Below are 14,876 nucleotides of genomic sequence, written 5' to 3'. Positions count from 1 at the left end.
TATTGAGGTTAAGAATAGCGAATTCAGGTAAATAATATCGATTTTACAAATATGGAAGTGTTAAATATCGTTTGCAAAAATATAGTTTTAGTGTATATTTTATATGCATGTGATGTATGTTTTTGTGTATAAGTAATGCTTGTATTTTTAATATATGTGTTTAATTTTTAATAGTTATAAAAAAAATCTTTTCATTTTGCACTTTTAGTTCTGTAGCGGGTTGTGGGTTTATAGGGGAATAAGGTGGGAACTAATTTAATTATATTACATGTATTGATACATTTTTATTAATTACTATTTGTTTATTCATATTTTATAGTATTAAATGTGTAAATGAATGTATTATTATTTAATTAAAATGTAGTTGTTAATGAATTATAATTTCCCCGGCTGTCTGACGTCACAGTGTGTGTGTGCGCTGAATGGCTGGGGGCCGTCCGATTTCCACACGCGTAAAATCCGCCCACACAGTGGGGAAATTTGCTCCACAGCGAACGGGTTGATTATTAATTAATTAATTATGGTAATTATGTAATTAATTTTAGGTTTATATTATGGTGTTTGTAGGTGTAAATGGTTGGAAGTAATTTATTTTTAATTTATGAATTATTAATTGGTTGTTAATTAATTTTAATTAATTGATTGTTAAATAATTATGGTAATTGTGTAATACCTTTTTAGGTGTGCATTGTCTTTGTAGGTGTAAATGGTTCGAAGTAATTTATTTTTAATTTATGTATTAATAATTGGTTGTTAATTAATTATGCTAATTGTGTAATTAATTTTAGGTGTGAATTGTGGTGTTCCTAGGTGTAAATGGTGGTTAGTAATTTGTATTTAAATAATATAAAGGAGCCCATTAGTGGTGCTGGGACCGACCGCCAATGGTGCGGCGGCCCCGCACCGGCGATTAGGATGCCACCGCTACCGTGGCGGTGGCATCCTCCATTCCCAGCATTGTGGCAGGTGGGGCTCACAGCACCGCCGCCACAATGCTGGGAATGCACTGTGGACATCAAAAAAACTTTTTCCCTGTCTGTGCTTACGCTACATTCAACAATTACTTAACGAAAGTACAGAAATCACCCGTTAAGTTATTATAGTGAGCTCACTCAACGTTTAGGCAGGAGACAAACAAATGGATTAAAGCTTCAATTATTTGGGTTACTGAACACATTAAAATCACTTCATTGAATTATATTTAAAAACGTATTTATTCCAAAGTAGAACCTAGGACCTCCTTAGCGGTTACAATCTAATTCACTTTAAAAAAGGAGTTGTCATACACTTGATAAAAAACAATAACGGCAATTTTAAAAACAATATAAAAAACACAAAGGTCGACGCGGCATTTCGGTGCGCATTTGTTTCCACTTTCTTCAGGACAATTAAGATTCTTTATTGTAATCTAGAAGTGAAAAACAGATTCCTTTAGGCTTACAGACATTTGTTACAGACCCTAGTTTATCTTCTGCCTACACATTGTATTTTAACCTATAGGTTTTATTTTTAAATACTTCTTTATTTTATATGACTAGAGGTACATTCTTAGTCTCTTTGGTATCTTTGTATTAAACAGCTAAGAGTATATTCTCAGTCTGTATGGGTTTGACATTTTTCACATTTTACATCCTGTTTATGGTATTCTTAATAGCATCTATATTCCATACCTTATTCAATTTAGTAGGCTATATCTTTTTATTTTTCATTAGTCCTTGTTCACCTTCACTATTCCACTTCTTAGTTATGTAGAAGTCAAAGCCTTAAAAATAAAGGCAAATATCAGTATAGGTCTCTAATCATTTGAACATCATTCTTAGAAACCTGGGCCCTCCATTCACGTCTGTTTACCTTATTTAGAGAGACTTCAATCCTTAATGTGTGTTGTAGCCACCGTACTATTGTTTGATGAAAATAGAACTGTAATATTAAAAAGAGTTTGAGGAAATAATTAGTTGTTTAATCTCATCTATCCCTACTTTGTACTAATGGCATCATATCTTTCAAAAAGGCTTACCGCAATTGTATTCCATTAGGTTTATTCCTTATTCCTTCTTCGGTACATGCACAAGGTGACAGGCACCGCAAAGTGCCTGCCACCATGTCCATGACAATGCAGAGGGGAATCATAGGAACCCAGCATGTGCACCACCCACACCCCAATACCCTGGAGGCCCGCAATGGGCCCCCGTAAGCAAATTCTGCATGCCTTTCCGTGGTAGCAACGCCACCATGGAAAGGGTTGTTCCCGCTCTCAGGCTAATGTGGATGGCAGTGTCTAGCAGACAACGCCACCATATATAGCCCCTTTTCCGCCGGTTGACTAGTTGACCGGCGGAAAACCGGTGGACGGTGTTTTCATCCACCGGGGTCCCCCCGCCATACTAACATGGCGGGGGGAAATGTGTGGAAGGCGGGGTAGGATGTAGGGCAGATCGCCACCGCCATGCGGGTGGTGGCAATCCACCCTACATCCTAATGGACCCCATAGTTGGTAATTCAGGTTAATTATTATAAAAATATTTTGGCTGCATTGCAAATATGTTTTTGTTATATTTATTTTTAAAAGGGGTAAAGCCTGGTATTAAATACATTTTAATAATTTAATTATTAGTTGTTAATAGTAATTGATTGTAATTTTAAGATAAGTTTTAAATGTGTTTTATTATTTGATAGTTTAATTTAGTTTGTGTTGTGCAAATTATAGTGTTAAAGTGGGAGTAGTAGATAAATGTTTATAATTTTTTATCAGTAAGAATTTTTTAATCGTTTATTAATTATGTAAAATATGTATATAATATTTAATCAAGAAATGTGTAGTTGTTGTATAGCATTTTAGGACCCTAGTGTAATTTTCCCAATTCGTGCCCTTATATAGGTAAAATTCACATTACCCTTATATAGGCATAGAAATCATACTCATATTTAGACATAGCCCATGCAGTCCTAATACAGGCATGGCTACTTCCACTAGTTCAAAAAGCCACAATTTCTTGGAACACTCGGCTTCAGCAGTCTGAGACATCCACTTTCTTGAATATTGATTTGTCCTAGAACTCATGGCCTTTTCAAAGAACTACCATTCCCTTGGGGTTCTTTGGTGACGTTATTATGTCCGACTTTACGTCAAACCAGGCACCTTCAAGGTATAAATATACCCACACTTGCCCTAGCAAACACACGGTGGTTTGGAGAAGTTCGACTATCTACTTGCCCGATGCAGCTCGCTACAGCAAGTGCCGAAGGAAGCCGACCCTCCAGCTGATGCACTGACAGAGAGGCTGCCTTTCTCTCACTGAGATTCCGGGTCCAGTGTTTCCAAGCTCCTCTCGCAGAGTGTGGGAAATCGAGTCCGAGACAGAGATACCAGACCTCCTTCAATCTAAAACAGAGGTACGAAGCTGAGTAGACCCTAAGAGAAATCTTGGATAGATTCTTGGCAAAGAAACTAAAACCTATGATACACCGTACTTACTTCTTCCTTCGTACTAGACTTAGGTTAGGTACATTGGGGTAGGTGTATTTTAGAAGCACCAGTTGAGTACTTTTAGTCTTTGTTATTTATGTATGTATTTTATAGCTTAGAAACCATACCATGCTTTTACAGTATTATTTTATAATACTCTTCTTGCTGTACGCATTATACTTTACAGCCAGTATTACGATTGTAGCAGTTCATTTCTTTTGCATGAGAAAGAAGACTGTTCAATAAATCCTTTTTATTGAAAACGTCCGTCTCTCTATTTCTCTGCACCTCTGATGAAAGGAAGCATGCACGACTGACTGAGTAAAATATCTATCCATTGTTTCCACGACTCTGAAGATACGTTTTATCTTGGGGAAACAAAGTTGTCATGTTTATGCGGTTGTCAGAAACGAATCCCTTCTTGTGTATTCGAGAAAGTTTCTAGTGACCTCTCAGCTAGCTGGCACTCACAATTAAGTCTAATATATTCGATAGAGACCTAGTCGACCTAAGTCCTACGTCACATCTATATGATATATTATTCCAATGCGCAGAGCCTATTGGTAATATAGGAACTACACTACAAAGTGTTTTATTATTGGTTTGGTGTTATAGGTTAGGGAATTAAATAAATACATTTATTTTGTCAATAATCTTTTTTTGTAAATATTTTGTATTTTAAAATAAATATTTATTGTTATATATAGTATTTCAAAGTTTGTTATATGTAATTACTATTGTTATATGTGCTCTTTTTATATGTTTTAAACATGTAATTTTAATTTTTTTAATATGGGTTATTCATTTTTTATTATCTTTTTGATTTTTTTTATATATATATATATATATATATATATATATATATATATATATATATATAAGTGTTTCACTGTGAATAGTACTTTTTTTCTTACTACGGTATCCAGCACTTCCCTACTGTTGCATTCACTGGAGTGGAAATTTTATTTTTTTCCCCTAGCCTATCCAACACTTTTTCTACTGTTGCACTCAGTGGAGTGGGAATAGTAATTGTTACCCCTCCACTATCAAACACTTTCCCTACAGTTGCACTCACTGGAGTGGGAATAGTACGTTTTTACCCTTCCATTATCCAACACTTTCCCTACTGTTACATTCTTTGGAGTGGGAATAGTCATTGTTACCAATCCGCAATCCAGCACTTCCCCTACTGTTGCACTCACTTAAGTGGGAATAGTAATGTTTACCCCTCCACTATCAAACACTTTCCCTACTGTTGCTCTCACTGGAGTGGGAATAGTAATTTGTACCCCTCCACTATCCAACACTTTCCCTACTGTTGCATTCTTTGTAGTGTGGATTGTAATTTTTAACCCTCCGCTATCAAACACTTTCCCTACTGCTGCACTCACATGAGTGGAATAGTAATTTTTACCCCTCTGCTATCCAACACTTTCCCCAGGGGCGGTGCATCCATTGGGGCATTGGGTCATTGCCCCACCCCCACAGCGAGGCGAGGAAGATTAACTTCACCAGCGCTTCCTGACTCGAAAGTCAGGATGTGTGCTGAAGGGGGTGGGGCAGCACTTGTTGACTAACAGCAGCACTGCAGCAGCAGGGCAGGCCCAGTACGCATGTTCAGGGTTGGGCTGGCCGTTTTTCTAATGAGCCCGAACATGCGCACTGGTATTAGCCTGCAGTGCTGCTGTGCCTGCTGCACATTAGGAGAGCAAGCGAGGGCTGCTACTGGCCAGTGGCCGCAGTGGCTGCAGCCCCCGGTCTCCTATGGGTCGGCACAGTCCATGCCCGAGCCAATCCTGGATCTGCTGGGGCAGCATCTGGATTGGCTGAGAGGGGTTGCCACCAGCCAGTGGCCACTCAGGAAGGTGCCAACATGGACTCCGGCCCAGGAGCACACAGCAGAGGCGGTGCGGACACGGCGGTCAGTTAGGTTTTCGTTTTTTTTACTTCATTGTTAAAAAAATCCGCCCCACACCCACTCAATACCCCCCATGACTGGAAATGATTAAAGAGGTCACTGGACGGACGATTTTACTGTACCCTGGTGTTTGATGGGGCATATGGTGCAAGCAAAGTCGACAAAGTGGAAGAGGAGTACTGCACCAGAGGTAAAGAAAAATGGTTAACTGATGCAAGAAACGAGCCTCGGTGGAGACTGAACAAGTGCTGTGCATGTTGCCTCCTGCACTGTTGTATTTTGACGGCGATTGAGTTGAGCGTTAGCAAAAGACATCTGAGTTTTAGTCATTATCTCGACATTTAGCGGCATCCATTTTGAATTCACGGCAGCCATTTTGTCTGCCACACGCTGCCTCGTGTCGACCATGTGCGTTGTCCTACCTTTCTGCTCATGGCCTTTGAATCTGCCCGGCAACAGGCTAATAATAGCATCTCTGTGTTTTGCTGCTGACCATTAGGGTCTGCATCTGTTAATGGTTAGCCCTAGATTGGAATGTGTTAACCGAGACCCCAAGACTGTTAGCTCCTCCCACTGATCGATTGTGCTTCTCGATATTACCTTGTATGGACATAAAATGTGCTCTTATGCTTTGTACCGCCTTCTCTCGAGCCCCTGTGTGGGCATAAATAAACCATGTGTCCAGTAGCCCTGTGTGCTACTTCTCATAGTGCCGAAGGGTACTGTCTGAACTTTAGCACCACCTCATGAGGTGTAATAAATTCTATGTTTTGCAATTCCAGGTTCCGTGCCAACTCTTTCCTTTGGGTCTGAGGACTTTGTGCGCAGAAGCGCGAACCCCTTGCACTGGCGGGTCTGGCTGAGGCCTGCACGACAAATCGGCGCCCGGCACGTGGGGCTCATCGGCGACTCGGATGCCCGAAGGATTGGTCGTGACGAAGGTTCGGAACTTCGCTGAGGACGCGATCGCTGCCAGATAAGACCCGCATCTTGGCATCCAAGGTGATCCTTCCCTACTTTCTAATCCGACCATCCAGGTGGTGCCGGTCCACGACTGAGATCTCTTCTGCTGGTCTGCCGTGCAGTGACCGTTTGGTCGAATTTAGAACTTGGCAGTTGGAATCTGGACAGCCTATGATTGGTAAGAGCCGTTTTGCGGCGCCTGTTGTAGGTTTTGGCATTTGGAAGCTCTAGTATTGGTAAGGTAGTCTTAGGAACGCTTATCCGAGCACATTTGTATTTGGGATAGACTTGTCTACTTTGGATTTCGTTTGATATGTTTGTTTGATATTTGCATATATATGTGTTGCAACTCATATAGGCAGGCGATGCATGGAGTTTTTCTCCGCATTTGATATGTATAGCGCAACGTACTAAGAAAGTACCTTAAGCGCTCTTTCCCTACAGTAGTGTATATCTTGCACTATTTTTGAGCATGCCTGTTTGCCGCGCACTTCGAAAGATGTGCTGCTTGTTTGGTGGTACCAGTTTACGAGGAATCGCAGCCGGCTCCCCCCGAGGGGACTCCTAATCGAGACATGTATGTGAAGTTTGGTCTTTCTGCTATAATGTACAGCACATTGTGGCACAAATACACCAAGAAGGATCCTGAGTTACGTTGGCCATTGCATGGGTCGTTTGATGCGCGAAAGGTTGAGAATGTGGAACGATGTTTGTGTGAGCGAAAGTCTAGGCGTGATATGTTTGAGAGTTTGCGAATGTGGGAGAAAGAAGTACGACAGCAGGAGAAACGTGAGCAAGCGTTGATTGAAAAAGAACAGCGAAAGACTGTGTATGAGAAAGCGCTGGAGTTGAGAAAGAAAGAAACGAAAGAAATGCAGGAGCGAGAGGAAAAAGAACGTAGGTTACAGATATCTGGACAATATCCTGTCCGTCAGCCTCTCTATCCTGTCCTTAATAAACCACAAGATGATTTTTTGTTATTAGATCGACCTCCACCTCCGTATATCGCTCCGTCTGCTCCGTCCGGGGATGATGAGGATTCCGATTCGGGACAACAGAAAGCGCGGGACACTCGATCTTTGTTGACTGCGGAATGCGCGGCTAAAGTCAGACAAGCTGCTCGTAAAGCATTACGTAGCACAAATCCTACTTCCGATCTTTTAGCTATTATACAGGATTGGTCAGAAAGGGAGCAGTTATATTTCACTGCATCATTTGCCGATGAAGTTATAGAAATGTTTTGGAAATATTCCGCAGTTTTAGAACCTGTTGATATTGCAACTGATCATAAACAAGTACGTGATGGTCTTTTTGTTTTTTCCCAGGTGCATGATTTCATTAGACGACTGGTTAAAATACGAGATGAGGCGAAACATCTGAAGGAGCAGAAAAAGGCTGCGAATGCCGTTCTACAGACTAATCCGCCCGGAGAGACGCAACGTCCTATCTTCGTGACAGATAAGATAATACCAGTTGTCATGAAACCTATGCGGGAAGCCGCGCCTTTATATGTTCCTCCTAAAGAAACGGGTGATAATGATGATAAAAATTCTGTCGATGCGAAGGGCTATTTTATTTATAATTGGGTGTACACTCCCTGGAATAGAGCAGATGTAATGGCGCTTAAAAATGCGTTGCCTGACCCGCGTAAAAACCCAGCCGCCTTTTACGAAGAAGTTGAGGGTGCTTTAAATTCTTGTGTCATGACTTTATGTGATATAGATTTTTTTTCGGTCTTATTCTACCCCCAGATATGTGGAGGACCGTTCGTAAAATTGATGATCGCGCTGTTCTTGGTGCCGAATGGAAGGAGATAGAGCGCATGGATGCGGATAGAGAGCCCGCCCAAAAACCGCATCAGCTAATATTAGATCTTCCTGCAGCTATTTTGACTAAACTTAAAACGATTATCCCCACTAAAAAAATTGATTGGACTGTTTTAGCGTCCTGTAAACAAAAGACAGATGAATCGGTTTCTGATTTCTTTACTCGTTTTGAGGAAGCCTTTCATGATTTTAGTGGTCAGTCTCTTACTGACGATACCGGCAGACATTTGTTTGTCGATAAATATGTTTCAAATTTGTTACCTAGCATAGCGAGTCATTTAAAAGCTAGCGAAAGTTCTTGGACTACGTCCTCTCCCACCTCTGTGTTGACGATGGCTCGGTATTAGGAGCGCCAGGAGGCAGAGGCGAAGGGGACTGAGGACAAGAAGTCGAAAGAGTTAAAAACGAAAGTTATGTTGGCCCAGGTGTATGGTCCGCCTTCTAGAGGTTACGATAGGGGCCCTGATAGAAATTATGACAGAGGTGGCCGAACGCCTTCTAATGCTCCTTATGGTCGTACGGACGTATCTTCAAATCAATGTGCATATTGTAAGCAGCACGGCCATTGGGCGCGTAATTGTCCGGTGCTATACCCCCAACAGGACCCTAGGGGGCGGAGCCTAGGGAGACCTGGTTCAGGTTTCCCGGCGCCTAAAGGTAATATGAATGATCATGCCCGATCCGACACGAATACAAGCTCACAGCAGAGACAGAACACATTTGATAGGCGAAATCAATATCAAGTGTCTGATTATGTTCAGCCTGACTTGTACGATTCTGCTCATGCATAGGATTGCCTAGGATGGGGTAAGGAATCAGTTGAAGTTCCAGTAGATCAGACGGGTCCCTATATTACAGCACATGTTTTGGGCTCTATTGATCGGTTTCTGGTTGATACAGGAGCTACACGTAGCGCTTTGTCTAAACAATTGGTTCCGAGGGCTCCCCTGTCTGGCACAACTATTACTTCGATAGGTTGCGATGGAACACCTTCCCTTAGCCCATTGTCCCAGCCACTCTCATTCTATGTTGATAAATTCAATGCTCCATGTCCGTTTTTGCTTTCCCCGAAAACACCAGACAATATTTTGGGCCTTGATATGTTAAAGCACTTTAGAGCTACAATAGGATGTTTTCCTGAAGGGGTGCGTGTCATTTTGAACGATAACCACACTGAACCTAATAGAATTTGCTTGGTTAAAGAAGACACTGCATTATCCTCACTTCCTGAATCCTTATGGGCTACCTCAGACAGTGATGTGGGTCAGATGGTCATTCCTCCGATCCAGATTAGTGTCAAGGAGGGAGCTGTGTTACCTCGTTTGCTACAATATCGCATTTCACAGGAGGGAGAAGAAGCACTCATACGAATTGTACATGATTTGATACGAGTTGGGGTTGTTGAGGAAGTTCCATACAATGTTTGCAATAGCCCGATTCTTCTGATTTTGAAGAGAGATACAGACACACGAATTTACAGGTTCATTATTGATTTGAGGGAGGTAAATAAGATAGTTATACCACAATATCCTGTGGTCTCTGACATCACAACACTTCTCACTTTAGTCCCTCCAACTGCCACTACGTTTACTGTAATCGACTTGAAGAATGCTTTCTTCTCGATCCCTATTCATTCTGATAGCCGATATTTGTTCGGCTTCACTTTGAATAATTGATCGTATCGATTCTGTAGAGTTCCTCAAGGCTATACTGAAAGTCCGAGTATTTATAGCCAAGCATTGAAAAGGGAACTTGATTCTTTTGTACTGACCGAAGGTGTGGCTCTCATACAATATGTTGATGACATCTTGCTGGCAGCCGACACTCCAGAGCAGTGTGAAAAATGTACTTTGTCTTTGCTTTCTTTTCTTGCTACACATCATCACAAAGTCTCTCAAAAGAAATTGCAATACTGTAGACCAAAGGTAACCTACTTAGGTCACCTTTTGTCTAAGGAGGGACGTACATTGACAATGCATACAAGCTATTTTAGACACGCCAGTTCCTACCACACAGAAAGGAGTACGTGCATTTTTGGGTCTTACTTCGTTTTGTAGACAGTGGATTTTGGGATTTTCACACATTGTTAAGCCCTTGTTAGCACTTTTGATGAAAGATACCCCAGTACCTCTTCCATTGACAGAAGAATGTGAAAGTGCTTTTCGACAATTACGACAAGCCCTTTGTTCAGCACCAGTGTTAGGCACACTAGATTACTCAAAGATTTTCACACTTTACGTGCATTAGAAAGATGGATGTGCATTGTCAGTGTTGGTCCAGTTACACGGCGATAAGCAACGACTGTGTGCATACTTTTCTGCAGTTCTTGACCCTGTTGCTAGAGCATTAACTGGATGCTTCCGTTCAGTTGCAGCAGCAGCGGTGTCTATTCGACAGAGTGAAGGAATAGTTTTGTCACATAAATTGTTAGTGCTGGTACCACATGCTGTTGATGCCCTTTTGAATCAGACAAAGTCACAGCACTTGACTAGCGCTCATCTTACAGGATATGAGCTGACATTGCTAGCCCCCCACATTACATTGAAGAGATGTGCAACTTTGAACCCAGCTACTTTGTTGCCATATCCGGTGACTCAGCCTCAGTCACAAGACACGTATGATTGTCTTTTTCTTACTGAAGAACAGACATAGGGTCGCATTGATTTACAGGATACGCCCCTTCCAGATGTAGATGGTGAATTGTGGGTTGATGGGTCTTGTTTGAAATTACCGGATGGTACGACCACAGCCGCATATGCAATTACCACGCTTGAGACAATAGTGGAGACAGCTCACATACCACAGAAGTCGGCTCAAGCAGCTGAATTGATAGCGCTGACGCGAGCATGTGAGCTCAGTGCTGGTGTGTGTGTGAACATTTACACAGATAGCCGCTATGCTTTTGGAGTAGTGCACGATTTTGGCCTACTCTGGAAGGAAAGAGGTTTTCTTACATCTCATGGAATGCAGATAATGCATGGAGATTTAGTGCACAATCTCTTGACTGCATTGACATTGCTGAAGAAAATTGCTATAGTGAAGTGCAGTGCACATAAGAAGGTTACAGACAAGATTGGAGAAGGAAATGCTTTTGTAGACCGTATAGCACGTGAGACTGCAATGCAGAGAAATACCACTTCTATGTATGTAGTGAAGTCACAAGCTGAAATATGGCATGATGCTAGGCAGGAAGTGCGAGAGATACAAAAGACAGCTTCTGACAAAGAGCGTGAACAATGGTCTAAAGAAGGAGAGTTAGACGATGAAGGTTGTTTGGAGAAACAAGCAAATGGATCGATGGAAACTACCCATAGCTTTTGTGCAACCTATAGTTCAAATGGCACATGGGGTAGCACATGTTGGAGCTCTTGCGATGACGAAAATGCTTATGCAAGTTTGGGAGCATCCTGAGATTGCTAACACAGCTAAGAGAGTAGTACAGTCCTGCTTCATTTGTTTACAATACAATCCTGGAAAGGGGACACGAGTTCCATCTGGAGGGTTTGTTACACCAACTGCACCTTTTGAAGTCTTGCAAATGGACTACATTCAACTTGAGCGGTGTAATAATTTAAAGTATGTCCTAGTTGTGGGTTGTGCCTTCAGTAAATGGATTGAGGCATACCCTACGAAAGATAATACTGCTATTACTACTGCTAAGGTGCTACTGAAGGAGTTCTTCCCGAGGTTAGGTGTTTGCAGACTTTTATGGAATGATAACGGACCTCATTTTGTCGGGGAAGTTATCAAGTATGTCCTGAAGGGATTAGGAATTAAGCAAAAGTTCCATGCTGTGTTCCATCCACAATTTGCAGGATTGGTGGAAAGGGATAATGGCACTCTCAAGCTCAAAATCGCGATAATTCAAGCCTCCACGAAGTTGACGTGGCCAGATGCGCTGCCATTGGTATTGTTGTCCATTAGATCGGTACCACATTCTCGGACGGGTCTTAACCCGTACGAGGTGGTATTTGGACGACCGATGAACGTTTGGGGAGTTCTGAAGCCAAGTTCTGTGTACGATGTACCTTGTGTTTTAATGAATGACTATTTGGCACAATTAACTGACAGCTTGGTTTCTATTCATCAACAGGTTCGAGAAGCGCTCCCGGATAATTCCCAAGGTGAGGGCCATGAAATCCGTCCCGGCGACCACGTGATGATCAAACTATTCGAGAGGTCAAGCAGCTTGGAACCGAGGTGTCGTGGACCAGAGCAAGTACTCCTCGCCACGAGAACGGCAGTCCGAGTTACCAACAAAAAGAATTGGGTTCATAGTACCCACTGTCGCAAGGTATTGCCGACCTTGGTGGAACCTGCTGTTTTGACCGATCATCGGGATATCTTGGCTACGGCGAAAGGCCCTGCTGTATCACCTGACGGATCTGCGGAGTTCTTCCCGGACCAGACGACTCCTGGAGCAGCACGCTATGATTTGAGATCAAAGAGAGTGTTTTGAAGTTTTTTTTTTTTTGTTGCGAGACTGGTTGAGCAACCGCTCTGGGTAGTGGAAAAGGAGAGCCGATATGACAAGGGAGGGGGATCAGCCCTGCGTAGTGTAGTGACACCTGTCTTGGTCTGTGGTTAAGAAACCAACGTCTGCCCAGAGTAAAGAGCTCATTGACTATTTTGTTTTTTCCTATTTTTTAGTTTGAAGAAGACTTTGTGATTATGAATACTACCAAGAAAAAGATTTTAGGAGTATTAGGGTTTTTTTTTGTTCTAACAGTTATAGCAGTGATCACTTGGTCAGTCGAAATGGTGAGTCCTGCTCGGAAATTCCTTATGGTTCCTACTACTCCGATTCCGGAAGAGCATTTTACTCTTCCCTATCATGAGCATAAGCATCGAGAATCTTATCTGAATAACACTTTTGTCCAAATGCTCCACCACACCCACGATGCCACAAATACTACAAACTGCTGGATTTGTGGTATGCTTCCAGCTCATCAGAAGAAAGGTGGAACGCCGTTTATTCCACTTCCTTTTTCGCACAATGGTTCTTGTCGAGCCTGGTACACTCTTCTCTTTTCGAACAGAAAACCTGCAGTAGGTGGACTTCTCTTCCGTTTGAATAAAGAGTGTTATCATGATGAACATGGTTATCCTCAAGCGAATGGAACTATATGGGAGTGGGAAGAATATCGACCGTACAATGCTTCTACGCCTTATGTTTTCACCCATACAAGAGACTCAACCACAAGCAATGAATCTGCAATTACTGTAACACAAACTAAAGCTAATCTCTGTGTGCAAAGTACTGGACGAATTCCAGTAGGAGTTAGTGAATGTGTAGTTGTGTTGAATATAGATGGAATAAATGATAGTACATTTTTGGCTTCGCATAACACATATCTAGTATGTGGAAGTCATGGGTATCATAGATTACCTATAGGGTGGTCTGGTATTTGTTATGTATCTTTCCTATTACCCCCTGTTTTCCTTGCACCTGCTTCTTATCACTGAGATTTTAAACTGTTTAAAAATATTTCCATGAACCGTTATAAGCGAACGATTCGGATTGATGATATCGACCAAACAGACACTAGTCTGCAGCAATATGTTGATTTTAATGTAGGCCTGTTCCCGTTTGTAGGTGCTGCCTTAAATAGCAGGAAAATATGACGATTAACTAGAGTTGTGGAAGCTGTCAGCAATGAAACTGCTGTAGCACTTGGTAACATTACTGAGGAACTACAAATTGCTAGAATTGTAACTCTTCAGAACCGAATGGTTCTTGATGTTATGTTAGCAGATAGAGGAGGAGCATGTAAAGTCATCGGAAGTAGTTGTTGCGTGTACATTCCTGATAATTCACCCTCTGTATATGAAGCAATTCTTAAACTGCACAAGATAGCCTCTGATATTCATGAGAAAAACGGTACCTGGACATTTGCTGGATGGTTTTGGGCTTTGATTTCCGCTTGGGGTTGGAAACTACTGATTATCCTGTGTGTTGCAATCGCATTGATTTTCACCTGTTGTATGTGTATACACTGTGGTCCAATGCTATGTTCTATGTGCATAACTGCCTGCATACCGTCCAAACAAATGCCGTAAAAGCGCAACAATTATTGGATAAAGAAGTGACCAATATAATGTGCATAGATATACGGGATGAATGCACAGATTATCCAAAAAGAGCATATGTCTTTATCTAACGCTAAAAGGGTCATCTGTTGTATTTTGACGGCGATTGAGTTGAGCGTTAGCAAAAGACATCTGAGTTTTAGTCATTATCTCGACATTTAGCGGCATCCATTTTGAATTCACTGCAGCCATTTTGTCTGCCACACGCTGCCTCGTGTCGACCATGTGCGTTGTCCTACCTTTCTGCTCATGGCCTTTGAATCTGCCCGGCAACAGGCTAATAAAAGCATCTCTGTGGTATGCTGCTAACCGTTAGGGTCTGCATCTGTTAATGGTTAGCCCTAGATTGGAATGTGTTAACCGAGACCCCAAGACTGTTAGCTCCTCCCACTGATCGTTTGTGCTTCTCGATATTACCTTGTATGGACGTAAAATGTGCTCTTATGCTTTGTACCGCCTTCTCTCGAGCCCCTGTGTGGGTATAAATAAACCATGTGTCCAGTAGCCCTGTGTGCTACTTCTCATAGTGCCGAAGGGTACTGTATGAACTTTAGCACCACCTCATGAGGTGTAATAAATTCTATGTTTTGCAATTTCAGTTTCCGTGCCAACT

Source organism: Lissotriton helveticus, chromosome 8 (assembly GCF_964261635.1).
Source record: "Lissotriton helveticus chromosome 8, aLisHel1.1, whole genome shotgun sequence".
Classification (NCBI taxonomy): domain Eukaryota; kingdom Metazoa; phylum Chordata; class Amphibia; order Caudata; family Salamandridae; genus Lissotriton; species Lissotriton helveticus.
The sequence above is the reverse complement of the archived record's forward strand: the minus strand, read 5'-3'. Positions refer to the sequence as shown.